The 17,232-nt window shown below is 36.5% G+C and overlaps 1 protein-coding gene across 1 annotated transcript in view; it reads right to left on the bottom strand.

Annotated features, from left to right (window-relative positions):
* The window catches only part of LOC103215662 (disintegrin and metalloproteinase domain-containing protein 5), a 149,035-nt gene that overhangs the window by 863 nt on the left and 130,940 nt on the right, over positions 1-17,232 (bottom strand). The window lies entirely within an intron of this gene.

Genomic DNA, 17,232 nt, shown 5'->3' with positions numbered 1-17,232 from the left:
ACTGCTGGTTAGAGGCAGTTAGTGAGCAGGTATGAGTTTTTCACACTTCCTTCAATTTTGTTGGCAACTCTGGGACCACGTGGTGAGAATACAGAGCCACAAGACTGAAGAAGCCTGGATATCTAGTTATCACATAGAGGACAGACTCTGCTGCCCAGGAAAATTGCTGGACCTGCCTAAGATGATATATGATAACCAACATCAGATGGATTTTAAATTGTTAGAAATTCCAAAATGTTAGGATGGATCATCTCAAGCATCATGGGTAAGAGCATCCTCTGAAACTTGTCTTTGTTCTTAACTATAATTCTGGTAAAGAAGGCAAGATTTACAGGTTTTCTTGGTGGTTCACAGAGGTGTCCTTCATGATCTGTGCTATATCTGTTTAAGTAGGCTTCTTCCTTGGCCCTGGAATTCAAAAAGTGAATTTGCTCATGGAATCACCTAAGTGTCCATCAATGGCTGATTGAATGCATACACACACACCATGGAATACTTTACAGTCAAAAAATGAAATCATGTCCTTTGCAGCAACTTGGATGGAGCTTGAGGCCATTATCCTAAGTGAAATAACTCAGAAATAGATAATGAAATACTGCATGTTCTTACCTATAAGTGAGACCTACACCATGGATACACATGAACACAAAAACAGAAATAATAAACACTGAGGATTCCAAAAGCAAGGAGACTGGAGGTGAACGAGGGTTGAAAAATTATTTGTTGGGTACAATGTTCACTATTTAGGTGGTGGGTTCACTAGAAGCCCAAACCTCACCATTACACAATGTATGCATGTAACAAACCTGCACATCTGCACGCTGAATCTAAAAGGAAAAAAATATATAAAGTTGCATAAAATACTCATGGAGAATTGGTCGTCTGATGTTCAGTTCGTCATGAACCTACTCTCAAGTTCACTAAGCATAAGAATTCAGTTAAAATATTGAGCTTTATATATGTGTATTTGAATCATTAGCAATACAAATATTTGTGTATTGAATAACTGATAGTATCAGAGAAATGTCCTACTGAATAAGAATCTTTAGAATTGGTGCTATGTAATGAGTATTTGGAAAATCTCCCCAAGAGGAATAATCTACACACTTAGTTATAAACTACTGGCATGAAGTGAAAAGAGATAGAAATCAAGAGTGAGTAAACATTAATAAACAAATAAGTTGATTGTAATAAAGCAAAGTGAGAAAAAATTCTTGGAGGGATTAGACGCAGGGCTAAAAATCAAAACAGATAAAAAAACATTTTAGAAATGAAAGGAGCAAGTTTAAAAAAAGACAATCAAATACCAATTTAAAAAGAAAAAAAAAAAAAAAAGAGGAGGAATAGGAATTCATAAATTTAACACTGTAGAGATAAGTGATGATTTTTCCAGAGTAATTTCAGAAAAAAATAAGGGATCAAAATCATCACCAGCCTTTGATACAGTTTGTATGGAGTTCTGAGTAACAAGAAAGCTTTTTTCCAGGAAGCAAAATATTTTCTTTTTGCAGCACCTTCAAACTTGTAGCACTTACCTCTCTCTTCAGATATAAAAGCAAGTCACTTTTTTCCAAGAAATTTCTACTCCATCTTCAAATATTTTTCTCCCCTTCACTTCTTTCTACAATTTCAGGGTAGATGCCAGTAAAAGTAGAAATCCTATTTTATAAGATGTCCCAAACTCACACTGGCCCAGAGCCATGAGAGTATTTCATTTACCTTAGGTTTTCGTAAACCTGGTACATTTAATCATAGCAATTGCTTAATGTTTGCCTTACGTACTGCTCCTCTTCTCAGACCTCCCAGCTCATCAGTATTTGAATAGCTCTAAGGGTAAAGTCCTTGGACCACAGACTTGGTAGTCTTGTTATTTTTGGTGGCGCAACTCTAGTTATCTCTTAGCAGCTTCTCCACCTTCCATAACAGAGAGCAGGTCTGAAATGTACCTTTTGGAACTCTGACAGATGTTGCTGTTAAGCCCACTCCAAACCATGTCAAATGTCCTAGGGACCCAGAAAATTGAGTATTCTTTTTTGTATTATTCATTTTTATTATTTATAACCTATACACAATAATTGTACATGTTTATGGGGCACAGTGTGATTCTTCAATGCATGTAAACATTGAATAAAATGATTAAATCGGGGTAATTACTGTACTCATCACTTTAAATGTTTATCACTTCTTGTGGTGGTAACATTCATAGTCTTCTCTTCCAACTATCTCGAAATATATGTTTTTATTTTCTATAGTCACCTTACAGCGTAGTAGAACACTATAACTTCCTGCCTAACTGTAACATTGCACTCATTGACCAATGTATCTTGGTACCTGATATGGTTTGGCTGTGTCCCACCCAAATCTCAACTTGAATTGCATCTCTCAGAATTCTCATGTGTTGTGGGAGGGACCCAGTGGAGAGGTAATTGAATCATGGGAGCAGATATTTCCCATGCTATTCTCATGACAGTGAATAAGTCTCATGAGGTCTGATGGGTTTATCAGGGGTTTCTACTTTTGCTTCTTCCTCATTTTCTCTTGCCACCACCATGTAAGAAGTGCCTTTCATCTTCTGCCATGCTTCTGGGACCTTCCCAGCCATATGGAACTGTAAGTCCAGTTAAACCTCTTTTTCTTCCCAGTCTCAGGTATGTCTTTATCAACAGTGTGTAAATGGACTAATACAGTAAATTGGTACCAGGAGTGGGGTGTTACTGAAGAGATACCTGAAAATCTGGAAGCAGCTTTAGAACTGAGTAACAGGCAGAGGTTGGAACACTTTGGAAAGCTCAGAAGAAGATAGGAAAATGTGGGAAAGTTTGGAACCTCCTAGAGACTTGTTGAATGACTTTGACAAAATTGCTGATAGTGATATGGACAATAAGGTCCAGGTTGAGGTGATCTCAGATGGCGATGAGAAACTTGTTGGGAACTGGAGCAAAGATGACTTTTGTTATGTTTTAGCAAAGAGACTGGTAGCATTTTGTCCCTACCCTTGAGATTTGTGGAACTTTGAACTTGAGAGAGATGATTTGGGGATATCTAGTGGAAGAAATTTCTAAGCAGCAAAGTATTCTAAAGATGACTTGACTCTTGTTAAAAGCATTCTGTTTTAAAAAGGAAACAGCATAAAAGTTCAGAAAATTTGCAGCCTGACAATGCAGTAGAAAAGAAAAACTCATTTTTTGAAGAGAAATTGAAGCCGACTGCAGAAATTTGCATTAGCAAGAAGCCTAAGGTTAATTCCCAAGCCATGATAAAAATGTCTCCAGGCCATGTCGGAGACCTTCACAGCAGCTCCTCCCATCACAGGCCCAGAGGCCCAGGAAGAAAAAGTGGTTTCATGGGCTGCACCCAGAGTCACTGTGCTGTGTGCAGCCTAGGGACTTGGTGCCCTGTGTCCCAGCTCCTCTAGCTGTGGCTGAAAGGGACCAACATAGAGCTTGGGCTGTGGCTTCAGAGGGTGGAAGCACCAAGTATTGGCAGCTTCCATGTGGTGTTGAGCCTGTGGATGCACAGAAGTCAATAATTGAGGTTTGGGAACCTCCACTTAGATTTCAGAAGACGTAGGGAGACACATGAATGCCCAGGAAAAAGTTTGGTGCAGGGCTGGGGAACCTCTGCTAGGACAGTGTGGAAGGGAAATGTGGGGTCAGAGCCCGTACACAGAGTCCCTACTGGGGCACTGCCTAGTGGTGCTATGAGAAGAGGTCCACCATTCTCCAGACCCCAGAATGGTAGATCCACCAACGGCTTGTTCCGTGCACCTGGAAAAGCCACAGGCACTCAATGCCAGCCCATGGAAGTAGCCATGAGGGAGGCTATACCCTGCAAAGCCACAAGGGTGGAGCTGCCCAAGACCATGGGAGCCCACCTCTTGCAACAGTGTGACCTGGATGTGAGACCTGGGGTCAAACAGATCATTTTGGAGCTCTAAAATTTGACTGCCCTGCTGGATTTTGAAATTACATGGGCCCTGTAACCCCTTTGTTTTGGCCAATTTTTCTCATTTGGAATGGCTGTATTTACCCAATGCCTGTACCCCCATTGTATCTAGGAAGTAACTGGCTTGCCTTTGATTTTACAGGCTCATAGGCAGAAGGGACTGGCCTTGTCTCAAATGAGACTTTGAACTGTGGACTTTTGAATTAATGCTGAAATGAGTTAAGACTTTGGGGGATTGTTGGGAAGGCATGATTGGATTTGAAATGTGGGGATATGAGATTTGGGAGGGGCCAGGGGTGGAATGATATGGTTTGGCTGTGTCCCCACTCAAATCTCAACTTGAATTGTATCACCCAGAGTTCCCACATGTTGTGGGAGGGACCCAGGGAAAGGTAATTGAATCCTGGAGGCTGATCTTTCCCGTGCTACTCTTGTGTTAGTGAATAAGTCTCCCAAGATCTGATGGGTTTATCAGGGGTTTCTACTTTTGTTTCTTCCTCATTTTCTCTTGCTGCCACCATGTAAGAAGTGCCTTTTGCCTCCTGCCATAATTCTGAAGCCTCCCCAGCCATGTGGAACTGTAAGTCCAATTAAAACTCTTTTTCTTCCCAGTCTTGGGTATGTCTTTATCAGCAACATGAAAATGGACTAATACAGTATCCTCACCTCAAACCTCTAGTAACTACCATTCTATTCTTAACTTCTATGAAATCAACTTTGTTGATCCCATGTGAGTTGAGATCATTTGTGTCTCTGCCTGGTTTATTTCACTTAACATAATGCCCTTCAGCTTCATCCAAGTTGCTGCAAATGACAGAATTTCATTGTTTAATATGGCTGAAGAATATTTTGTTTTGTATATATATCACATTTTTAAATACAGTAATCAGTAGATAGGCTTTTACGTTGATTTCATATCTTGGCTATTGTTAACAATGCTACAATAAACAAGGGATGGCATATATCTCTTCAACATATAGTTTCATTTCCTTTGGATATATACCCAGTAATGGGATTTCAGGCTCACACGGTAGTTCCAAAATCTAACATGTGAGTTTTTAGCTCCTTACTGTTTTCCCATAATGGCTGCACTAATTTACATTCCCATTAACAGTGCAAAAGAGCTCCTCTTTCTCTACACCCTCATCAACATTCATTATTTTTTGTATTTTTTATCATAGCCATGAAGCCAATCCAAGAGTCCCATGGACAGTTTTGTTTTTGTTTGTTTTTGATAAACATAGAAATTGACCCTTCTGGTGTTAAAGCTTAAAACTTACATTCATTTTATCTGAGTTCCTTCCTCAGGAAAGGACTCCCAGGTCTCTCAGAAAGTATTTAAAAACTGAAACTCACCAGATCATCACATCCAGACAATAATTCATTGTCTCATTTGTCATGATTGCTTCTTTTATTTATTTGGGTATTTTTGTTTTATTTTGTTTTTGTTTTGTTTTGTTTTGTTTTGTTTTTCAGAGGAGTCTCTATCACCCAGGCTGGAGTGCAGTGGCACAATCTCAGCTCACTGCAACCTCCCCCTCCTGGGTTCAAGTGATTTTCCTGCCTGAATCTCCTGAGTAGCTGGGACTACAGGCACCCACCACCAATCCTGGCTAAGTTTAGTATCTTTAGTAAGATGGGGTTTTTCCATGATGGTCAGGCTGGTCTTCAACTCTTGACCTCAGGTGATTCACCCACCTTGGCCTCCCAAATTGCTAGGATTACAAGCATGAGCCACCACACCCAGCCCATGATTGCTTCTTTACCCCTCCTGAGTTCCTGTTTTCCCACATCTAGTTACATATTTCTTCCCTGCTATATAAATCTCCAATTTGGTCAGGGAGATGAATTTGGACTGATTCTTGGCTGCAGCACCCGATTAAAGCATCTTCCCTGGCAATACTCATTGTATCAGTCATTGGCTTTCTGTGCAGTGAGCAGCAGAACCAAGACCAAACCCCTGGTGTTTTGATAAGAGCCATTCTAAGGTGAAATAGTATTTCATTATGACTTTGAATTGAATTTTACTGACAATTAGTGATGTTGACCATTTTTTCATGTATATCTTGGCCATTTTATTTTTATATTTAATTCTTGTGGATACATAGTAGGTGTAGATATTTATGAAATACATGAGCTATTTTGATACAACTATGTAATGAGTAATAATCACATCATGCAGAATGAGGTATCTATTCCCTCAATTTTTCCTTTGTGTTACAAAGAATCCAATTGTACTTTTAGTTATTTAAAAATGTACAAGTATATTATTATAGTCACCTTGTTGTGCTAGCAATTAGTAGGTCTTATTCATTCTTTCTATGAATGAATAAGAATATCTCCCTTCTAAAACCCTCACCCTCATTGCCACTACCATTCCGAGCCTCTGGTAACCATCCTTCTACTCCCTATCTCCATGAGTTCAATTGTTTTGATATTTAGATACCACAAATAAGTGACAATATTTGATGTCTGCCTTTCTGTGCCTGGCTTATTTCACTTAACTTAATGATCAGCAGTTCAACCTCCTTGCAAATGACAGAATCTCATTCTTTTTATGGCTGAAAGTACTCCATTCTGTATGTGTACCACATTTTCTGTATCCATTGATCTGTTGATGGATGCTTAGGTTGTTTCCAATTTTTGGCTATTGTGAACAGTGCTGCAACAAACATAGGAGTGCATATATCTCTTCAACATTCTGAACTTTTTCTTTTCCTTTTCCTTTTTTTTTTTTTTTTTTTTTTTTTTTTTTTTTTTTTTGAGACACAGTTTCACTCTTGTTGCCCAGGCTAAAATGCAGTGGTGCAATCTTGGCTTAGTGCAACCTCTGCCTCCCGGGTTCAAGCAATTCTCCTGCCTCAGCTCCCCAAGTAGCTGGGATTATAGGTGCCCGCTACCATGCCTGGCTAATTTTTGTATTTTTAGTAGAGACAGGGTTTCACCATGTTGGCCAGGCTGGTCTCGAACTCCTGACTTCCAACTGCTTCAGCCTTCCAAAGTGCTGGGATTACAGGCATAAGCCACAGAGCCTGGCCTGATTTTCTTTCTTTTGGGCATATGTTCAGCAGTGGGACTGCTAGATCATATGATACCCCAAGTTTTAGATTTTGAGGAACCTCCAAACTGTTCTCCATAGTGGTTGTACTAATTTATGTTCCCACTAATAGTGTACAAGGGTTTTTTTTTTTTTTCTCCACTTTCTCACCAGCATGTATTATTCCTTATCTTTTTGATATAAGCTATTTTAACTGGGGTGAGATGATATATCATGGTAATTTCTATTCATTTTTATGACGATCGATTATGTTGAGCACCTTGTCATATGCCTATGTATCTCTTGGCCATACTTCTTCTTTTGATAAATGTTTATTCAAGTCTTTTGCCCATTTTAAAATTGGATTATTTGGTTTGTTTTGCTACTGAGTTGTTTCAGTTCCTTATATACTCTGGGTATTAATCCCTTGTCAGATGCATATTTTGCAAATACTTTTTCTTAATCTATAGGTTGTCTTTTCACACTATTGATTTCCTTTGCTATGCAGAAGCATTTTAGTTTGATGTAATCCCATTTGTCTATTTTTGCTTTTATTGCCTGTTCTTCTGAGGTCTTATTGAAAAAAATCCTTGCCCAGTCCAATTTTATAAAGTGTTTCCCCTATAGTCTTCTAGTAGTTTCATAGTTTGAGGTCTTAAATTTAAGTCTTGAATTTATTTTGAGTTAATTTTATGTATATGGTGAGAGATGCTGGCCTAGTTTTACTGTTCTGTATGTGGATAGCCAGTTTTGCCAGCACCACTTACTGAGGAGAGTTGGGAGCAGGCCCCCCAAAATCTGGCCATAAACCGGCACCAGAACTGGCCATAAACAAAATCTCTGCAGCACTGTAACATGTTCATAATGGCTCTAACGCCCACACTGGAAGGTTGTGGGTTTACCAGAATGAGGGCAAGGAACACCTCGCCCACCCAGGGCAGAAAATTGCTTAAAGGCATTCTTAAGCTACAAACAATAGCATGAGCGATCTGTGCCTTAAGGACATGCTCCTGCTGCAGTTAACTAGCCCAACCCATTTCTTTAATTCGGCCCATCCCTTGATACTTTTAGTTAATCGAATATCTATAGAAACAATGCTAATGACTGGCTTGCTGTTAATAAATATGTGGGTAAATCTCTGTTCGGGGCTCTCAGCTCTGAAGGCTGTGAGACCCCGATTTCCCACATCACACCTCTATATTTCTGTGTGTGTGTCTTTAATTCCTCTAGTGCCACTGGGTTAGGGTCTCCCCAACCAAGCTGGTCTCGGCAAAGGAGACAGTACTTCTCCCAATGTGTGTTTTGCTACCTTTGATGAAAATTAGCTGGCCCTGAACATGGATTTATTTCTCTATTTGATTCCATTGTTCTATGTGACTTTTTTTATGCCAGTGCCATGCTGTTTTCATTACTATATTTTGTAGCATATTTTGAAGTGGGTACTGTGATGCCTCCAGCTTTGTTCTTTTTGCAAAATTGCTTTGGCTACTAGAGTCTTTTCCGTTTCCATATGGATTTTAAGATTGTTTTTTCTATTTCTGGGAAGAATTTCACTAGTATTTTGATAGAGATTTCTGAAGAATCTGAAGATTGCTTTGGATAAATATGGACATTTTGACAATATTAATTCTTCTGATCTATAAACATGGAATTTTTTACTTGTGTTCTCTTCAGCTTCTTTTATCAATCTTTTATATTTTTCATGTAGAGTTCTTTCACCTTCTTGATTTATTCCTAGATATTTAAAATTTTGTAGCTATTGTAAATTAACTTGATTCTTGATTTCTTTTTCAGATAGTTCACTATTGGTATATAGAAATGCTACCGATTTTTGTATGTTAATTTTGCATTCTGCAACTTTACTATCTTGATTTATTTTTTCTAACTTTTTTTTTTTTTTGTGAAGTCTTCAGTATTTTCTAAATATATGATTATGTAATCTGCAAACAGGGATACTTTGACTTCTTCCTTTCCTATTTATATGCCTTTTATTTTCTTTCTCTTACCTAATTGCTCTGGCTAGTACTTCCAATAGTATGTTGAATTAAAGCAGTAGAAGTGGGAAACTTGCCTTCTTCCAGATCTTACAAGAAAAGCTTTCAGCTTTTCCCCATTCAGTATGATGTTAGTTGTGGGGTTTAATTTTTAACACATGGCCTTTATTGTCTTTAGTTATATTCTTTCTATACCCAATTTTTTTGAGACCAATTGGGTATTCATATTCAGAAAGAGTTGGAGATAGATTTGAGCAATGAGAGAAAAGTACCTTCAACAAGCTATTAAAAACAAAAACAGAAAAAAGGTGAACTATCCCCAGGAACAGTGATTTGCTAGCAATTATTATACAGCTATTTCTGTGATGTGAGGGAGAGGAAGTCCACAACGATAGGTTTATCAGTCTCAGCAAAGGCTAATTTCAAGCTACCATTTGATATTTCTGGAAGAGTTGGTAATACATGTAAGTCACACATTACCATAGTATAGTAGTTCAACCATAAAGATGCAATAGTCATAACCTAAGAAGCAAAGATAAAAATAAAAAATAATGAATAAATCATGTTATTTGAATGTTGGTTTTTAATGTATTTAGATTTAAGTAATATTTTTTATAATGGCTATTTAACAACTGACTTGCAAACATTCTGAAACTTTAACTGGTGAGCTCTGGCGAGATGATATGAGCTGTCTCTAGCACACCACTGCCAAAGGAATGTGTGAAGAGAAGACATGATTCAGGCTCAATGGGGCCTGAACCATATATAATTTGATAAACTCTAAGAATACAAAGTTAGGTTCATGACTTTAAAGAGAATCTGTGCAACTAAGTTGTTCTTAAGTTTTTGCTTCCTTAGCTTTACGGTAAATCTACTTTTGGCAAACAAGTATTTTAACACACTAAAGTGGGTTTACAACTTTCAAAAATAAGCAGGAGTAAGAAGAGAGGAACTGGGCTCAGATATCATCTGCATAAAAGTCACTGTAACCAGTCACAGACTAGCTAGAGGCTAGGAACTCTGAAAGAAAAGGGATAGGTCAGACTTGAGAGAGATTCTGGTCAACCTAAGAAGCAGAAGGGGAAACAGATACTCTGCTGTGCGGCTGACTGGCAGTCCCTCTTAGCTTTATTAGATGAAGGTCTTAGGCTCCTTTCACCTGATTCAGAGCATCTTATGGATCCAAATTTGACAAGGTAGAATTTGGACTGCAAATACAGAGAATTCAATGGACATAAGTCATGAGATTCAGGCCGGATGATTTATTTCACAGTTTAAAACCCTCCGCACAGTGAGAGAGAAATTGTGTTTTGTTCCTCCTTGGTTCGGGCCCGTTTCTGATGATGTATTTGTTACCCTCCTCTCTCCAAGTATTAGCATTCAAGGTTGTTAGAGACTGGTGCTGTAGGAGAAAACAAAACAAATAAAATGCCAGTGTTGGTCATTTTTCTTTCTTGTAGCTAACACATTTCTAACTCAAGTAATTTTAAAACTATGGGTGATTAAAAGCAAAAACATTAAAAAAATAAAAATTCCAGAAAAATATTACCTGTTACCTCAACTGACAATACTCTCAGTTTTATAATAGAAGTGACCTGTGAAAGTACACTAGTTTTTTAAATCCATGTTTGGTAACTATTTAGGTCAATAAATAAAGTGCCTTGAAAACTCCATTCTAAACATATGCAATGATTTTATTTTAAAATTAAAAGGTGGTAATTCTAAGTACCTTTTTATTAGATAACACCAACATGTACAATACACACACATGCATGCATGCACACTGGTGTATATATCTAATGAAATTTTTTAAGAATGATCATCCCTGGTGCTGGGGCTAATGAAGATTACTGTTTCATTCTTTTACTCTCATATATATTTTTAATCAATGTGTTTTATACATTACTACTATAATAATAAGAAGAATGATTCACACACTCACATACACACATTATTTATTGAATAAGAGAAGAAAGTTATGGCAAAGTCAAGATTCGAGCATTCCAAGTTCTGTGGCTAGAAAATGGCTCTTAACACCATTAAAAGTTAAAATCATTCTTTAGAACTTCAAAAAATGAAACCAGTTAAATATAAAATGAATTCAAAATGTTTGTTGTAAACTTAAGTATAAAACTGAAAAAGACAAAATATTTTAGAACCAAAATAAACAATATTTAAAAGCAGAAACGTATTAACAGTAGGCTAGGTCTAAAATCTCAATTTACATAACAGAAAGATTAGTGAAGGGATTTTTTTAAAGGTAAAACATGCTAAGCTTCCTTCATACTAAAGGGAGTCTCAAAATGCCTCTAATTCCATATGTTCAAATTTTGTATTTTCTACTTCTATTTCTATATTCCTTATAGAAATAGCTCATTACTAAGTAACATAGTGGAAAATTATAAAGAAAATTCAATAAGGTAGTATAATAAAAGAAGTAAATTTAAGATATGCTAGGGCTCAGAAAGTATATCACTCACATATCCAAACTAGCTAATAAATGAATAAATTATGAAAGTTACAACTGGATACAAACGGACTGATAATTTAGTAATAGATATTTTAAAACAACAAAAGTCTTCATATTACACTATATTTATTCTTGATATCTTCTGGGGATTTATCTCAGGCAATAACTGGACAATTGTTCACAGATATATATCCATACCAGAATGTTTATTACAGGGCATTTGTAATAACTAAAAACTGGAAGTAGTACAAACATTCATAATTATAGAGTTTTAAGATGTTAAATACAGTAAGACATTCTTCTTCAAAGGGTTAACTTGTTTAAGTTTCCTAGTCTTTTGTTTCCTGCTTTCAAGGCAAGACTCCCTTACTCTCTGTGTTCCCTTGCCCTAGGAAACAAACTTCCTCACAGTCTTTATCTATAGAGCCCACATTCCACATCTGCTACTCACTCTGTAAATCACCCCTCCCATCACAACGCTCCCTCCACCCCCGCTTGATCCCCTCCTCCCCCAACCCCACCAAAACTGTTTTCTGCCAGTATAACCGCATCCCTGCACTTCTCAAGTTAGCCAATCAGGTTCAGCTTAGATTCTGTGGTCCAACTCTAGCCAATGGAGACTGGACACAGAAGTAGGAACCCAATGCATTAGGAATAAAGCTGCTGCTTTCCTTTGTTTGGTGTGCTCTCATGGTGACCAAACTAATGAACAGCACCTTTCTGCAGAAGTAAACTTTGCCTTGCTGAGAAATCAACTATCGGAGTGTTCACTTGTGACTTTCATTTGTTATTTCTAACATAAAATAAATGATTTTTTATTTTTAATTTGAATACTACATCCCAAAAAATGATATGACTGCATTTTAATATATAAAAATTTGTCCACAATATTCTCAAAGTAAAAGAAATATTTTTAATATTTTGCTTAGAAAAATATTTGAGAAGATGTACATATCAATTGTTGATGGAGATTTTATTTAGTTATTGTAATTATGAAAATATTTGTCTTAATTCATGTATCTACCAAAATTTCTTAGATATTTTAGTCAGAAAATATACTTTAAAAAAATAAGTAGGCCAGGAATGGGTGACTCACACTTGTAATGCCAACATTTTGTGAGCCCAAGACAAGAGGATCACTTGAGCTGAAGAGTTTGAGACCAGCCTGGGCAACACAGGGATACCCTCATGTCTACAAAAAAATAATTCCCCAGGAGTGATGATGTGTGCCTGTAGTCTCATCTACTTGGAAGGTTGAGATGGGAGGCCCACTTGAGCCCCAGAGGTTGAGGCTGCAGTGAATTATGATCATGCCACTGCACTCCAGCTTGGGTGATGAAGAGAAACTCCCTCTCTTAAAAAAATCAAGCAATCAATCAATCAATCAACAAACAAACAAACAGATTTATATTTTAATTCATGTTATTTAATACTAAGGTTTACCTGGATACCACATATTTTTCTTTCATATGAATAACAGAATCTCTTTCCTGATTATCCTTGGCCATGTCTCCAAAAACCTTTTGACTGAGTTTATGTTAAATAAACAGAGAACCACATATACATATATTACTGATATTGGGAAAGAAGGCAATAAGATGTAAAGTCAGGTTGTTTCCAGTGTTTTCATCAACCAGTTCTGCCATGAACATTCTTGTGCATGTCTCTTGATCCACACATGTGCACATTACTAATGGTACACACCAATGAGTGGAATCTTTTGGGTTATAAAATAGGCATTAGCAAAGCCTTAATAGATTTTACCAGTTTTCCAAATTGATTTTGCAAATTTACATTCCCTACAAGGGATATAAAGGCTCCAGTTACTCCATATTCTCACTAATTGACATTGTAAGTTGTTACAATGATAGCCATCTAGCATGTATTTAGTAGTATCATACTGTGTTTGTAATTTGAATTTCACATCTGATTATTGAGGTTCAGTCCTCTTATTGAACTGACACCCCCACTTCTACTACATACCCTCATACCTGGCCACCAGCTGCAGCTCAACTATGGTTTTCTGTGCTCTAGGTGGTTTCCTTCTGCATGCCACACAACTGACAACCAGATCTGACTCAAGAAAATGAATAAACTTCCCCTGCCATTCAGTAGGTTGCAACTACATCTTTTCCACTGAGGCAACTATATCTTTTCCACCTCAAGCATGGGAAGGATACCCACTTCTAAGTTAGTTCTTCCTTATGTACTCTCCACTAGGGTCTCATAAAGAGGATGTTTTCCCAATATCTTATAGTTACTCTTCTATTTTAGGTAAATTAGTCTTTATACTTGCATCCCCTACTTAAATCACTGTGTTGTTTCTATTCCCTGAATGAGCACAGACTGCTGTAATAGATTACATAAATACTCAGGTTTAGAAGATGCTAAACTCCTGAACAGTAGTGGAAAGTATGCTGTACCAGAATACCCTCATACCAGCACCACGTGAGAGTTTTAGTAGCTTGATATCCTTGCCAATCCTTGATGTTGTCCATTTTTTTAATTTTAGAAACTGTTGTAGTGGTTTAGGAAAATATCATTTTGATTTTAATTCATCTCTTAGTTAGAGTAATGGCATTAAGCACATTTTCATATTCTGTGCCCCTTTGATATCATCTTTTGTGAAGTGTTTCTTCAAATATTTTGGTCATTATATTCTCATCTTTTTTTTATCAATTTGTAGGAGTTCAGTATATATTCTGAATGTGAATCCTTCATTTGAAATATGTATTACAAAGATTTTTTCCACATTCACGGTTCCTTTTTCCCTTCTTAAGGGTATCTTTTGAATGGCAAAAGTTTTTATTTTTAAAAAGTTGTGCTATATATAGTAAGAACACAGCATGAGATCGACCATCTTACCACATTTCTAAGTGTACAATACAGATTTGTTAATTTTAGGGACAATGTTTTTCATGAAATCTCTAGAACATTTTCATCATGCATATTTGAGACTTTAGCCCACTGACATGTAACTACCCATTTGGTCCACCCCGTAGTCCCCGGAAACCAGCATTCTGCTCTAATTTTGTGAGTTTGACTTTTTAGATATCTCAAATAAGTGGAATTATTTCAGTATTTGTCCTCAAGGTTCATCCATGTTTTACATATTACAGGATCTCCTTTTTAAGGCTGAATAATATTCCATTAGATACACACACACACACACACACACACAGAGAGAGAGAGAAACAGAGAGAGAAGAGGAGAGAGATGTCACATTTATTTTTATCCACTTATTCATCGACAGACATTTAGGTTGTAGCCACACTTAAGAGTTGTGAATAGTGATTCAATGAACATTGGAATGCTAATATCTCTTTGGTTTCCTGATTTCAACTCTTTTCCATAAATTTGAAGAAGTAGAATTGCTGGATTATATGGTAATTGTATTTTTTATTTTTGATAACCCTCCATGTCATTTTCCATAATGGTTTCAACATTTTGCATTCCCACCAACAATATACACAACGATTCTAATTTCTCCACATCCTCCTCAACATTTCACTATTGTTGGTTTTTTTTTTTTTTTTTTAAGATCCATCCTAACAGGTGTGAGGTGAATCTCATTGTGGTTTTGATTAGCATACATTTGATAGTTAACGAAATTGGACATCTTTTCATATGCTTATTTGCCACTTGTATGTTTTCTTTGGAGAAATGTCTACTGAAGTCTTTAGCCCATTTTTTAAATTATTAGATATTTTGCTATAGAGTTGTAAGAGTCTTATATATGTTATTTGGCAAAATGTCTATTCAAGTCTTACACTAACTTTTAATCAGGTTATTAGTTTTTTGCTATTGAGTTGAAAGAGTTCTTAATATATTTTGGGAATTAACCCCTTAACTGATAAATGGTTTGCAAATATTTTCTCCCATTCCATTGGATTTTCAGCATTTCCTTTGCTATGAAGAAGCTTTTGAGTTTAATGTTGCCCCATATGTCTTTTTTTCATTTGTTGTCTGTGCTTTTCATATCATATCCATGAAATCATTGCCAAGACCAATGTCATGAAGATTTTTCTGTTTTCTTCTAAGCGTTTTATAATTCATATTTTACATTTAAGTCTTCAATCTATTTTGTGTTGGCCTTTGTGTATAAGATAATGGTCCAATTTCAATCTTTAGCATGAGGATATAAAGTATTCCCAACACTATTTGTTAAAGAGCCTATCTTTTGTGGTTCCATACGAATTTTTGGATTATTGTTCTATTTCTGTGAAGAATGTCATTGGTATTTTGATAGGGATTGCATTGAATCTCCAGATTGCTTTGGGTTTTATGGATATTTAAACAGTATTAATTCTTCCAATCCATGGGCTTGGGTTATATTTCCACATTTTTGTGTCCTCTTTAATTTCTTTGATAAGTGTTTTACTTTTATTTTTATTTTTATTTATTTTTGAGATGGAGTCTCACTCTGTCACCCAAGCTGGAGTGTGGTGGCATGATCTTGGCCCACTGCAACCTCTGCCTCCCACACTCAAGTGATTCTCCTGCCTTGGCCTCCTGAGTAGCTGGGATTACAGGCTTGCATCACAGTGTATGGCTTTTTTTTTTTTTTTTTTTTTTTTTTTTTTTTTTTTTTTTTTTTTTTTTTTTTGGTATTTTAGTAGAGACAAGGTTTCTCCATGTTGCCCAGGGTGGTTTCGAACTTCTGAGCTCAGGCAGTCCACCCACCTTGGCCCCCCAAAGTGCTGGGATTACAGGCATGAGCCACCACAGCCAGTTAGTTAAGTGTTTTACAATTTTCATTGTAGCAATCTTTCGCTTTTATGATTAAATTTATTCCTAGGTATTTTTATAGCTGTTGTAAATAGGATTGCTTTCTTTATTTATAGGTTGTTCACTGTTGGCATATAGAAATGCTACTAATTTTTGTTTGATTTTGTATCCCCCGATGTCACCAATTACATTTATCACCTCTAACAGTTTTTTCCCCTTGGAGGAGTCTTTAGATTTTTCTAAATATGAGATCATATCATCTGCACATAAGAATTTGATTTCTGCCTTTCCAATTTGGACACCCTTGATATCTTTCTTTTGTCTAATTGCTCTGACTAGGACTTCCAGTACTATGATAAATAAAAGAAGCAAAATGGGCATTCTTGTGTTGTTCTACATCATAAAGGAAAGGCTTTCAATTTTTCTCCATTTAGCATGCTGCTGTCTATGAGTTTGATATACATGGCCTTTATTGTTTTGAGATATGTTCCTGCTAAACTACATTAAGAGTTTTTATTATGAAGTTATGTTGAGTGTTACCAAATGCTTTTTCAGCCTCTATTGAAATGACCACATGGATTTTGTCCTTGATTCTATTTATGTGATAGATCACATTTATTGATTTGCATTGCTGAACCATCCTTGCATCCCTATGATGAATCCTACTTGATCGTGATAAATAATCTTTTTAATGTGTTGTTGAATTCAGTTTGCTAGCATTGTGTTGAGGATTTTTGCATGTTCATCATGATGTTGGCCTGTAGGTTTTTGTTGTTATTGCTGTGTATTTGTATGGTTTTTGAGGGAAATGTTGGCCTTGTAGAATGATATTGGGAATATTCCCTCCTTCTCAATGTTTTGGAATAGTTTGAGTAAAATTGGTACTAGTTCTTCTTTAAATATTTGGTAGAATACAATATTAAAGCTATCTAGCCTGAACTGTTCTTGGATGGGAAACTTTTTATTGCAGCTACTATGTCATTATTCATTATGACTGTATGTGTCTAGGAATTTGTCCATTTCTTCTAGGTTTTCCAAATTATTGACACACATTTGCT

The sequence above is a fragment of the Chlorocebus sabaeus genome, chromosome 8 (genome assembly GCF_047675955.1).
Source record: "Chlorocebus sabaeus isolate Y175 chromosome 8, mChlSab1.0.hap1, whole genome shotgun sequence".
NCBI classification, from domain to species: domain Eukaryota; kingdom Metazoa; phylum Chordata; class Mammalia; order Primates; family Cercopithecidae; genus Chlorocebus; species Chlorocebus sabaeus.
Note: the sequence above shows the minus strand (reverse complement) of the source record. Positions and strands in the feature narration are given on the sequence as shown.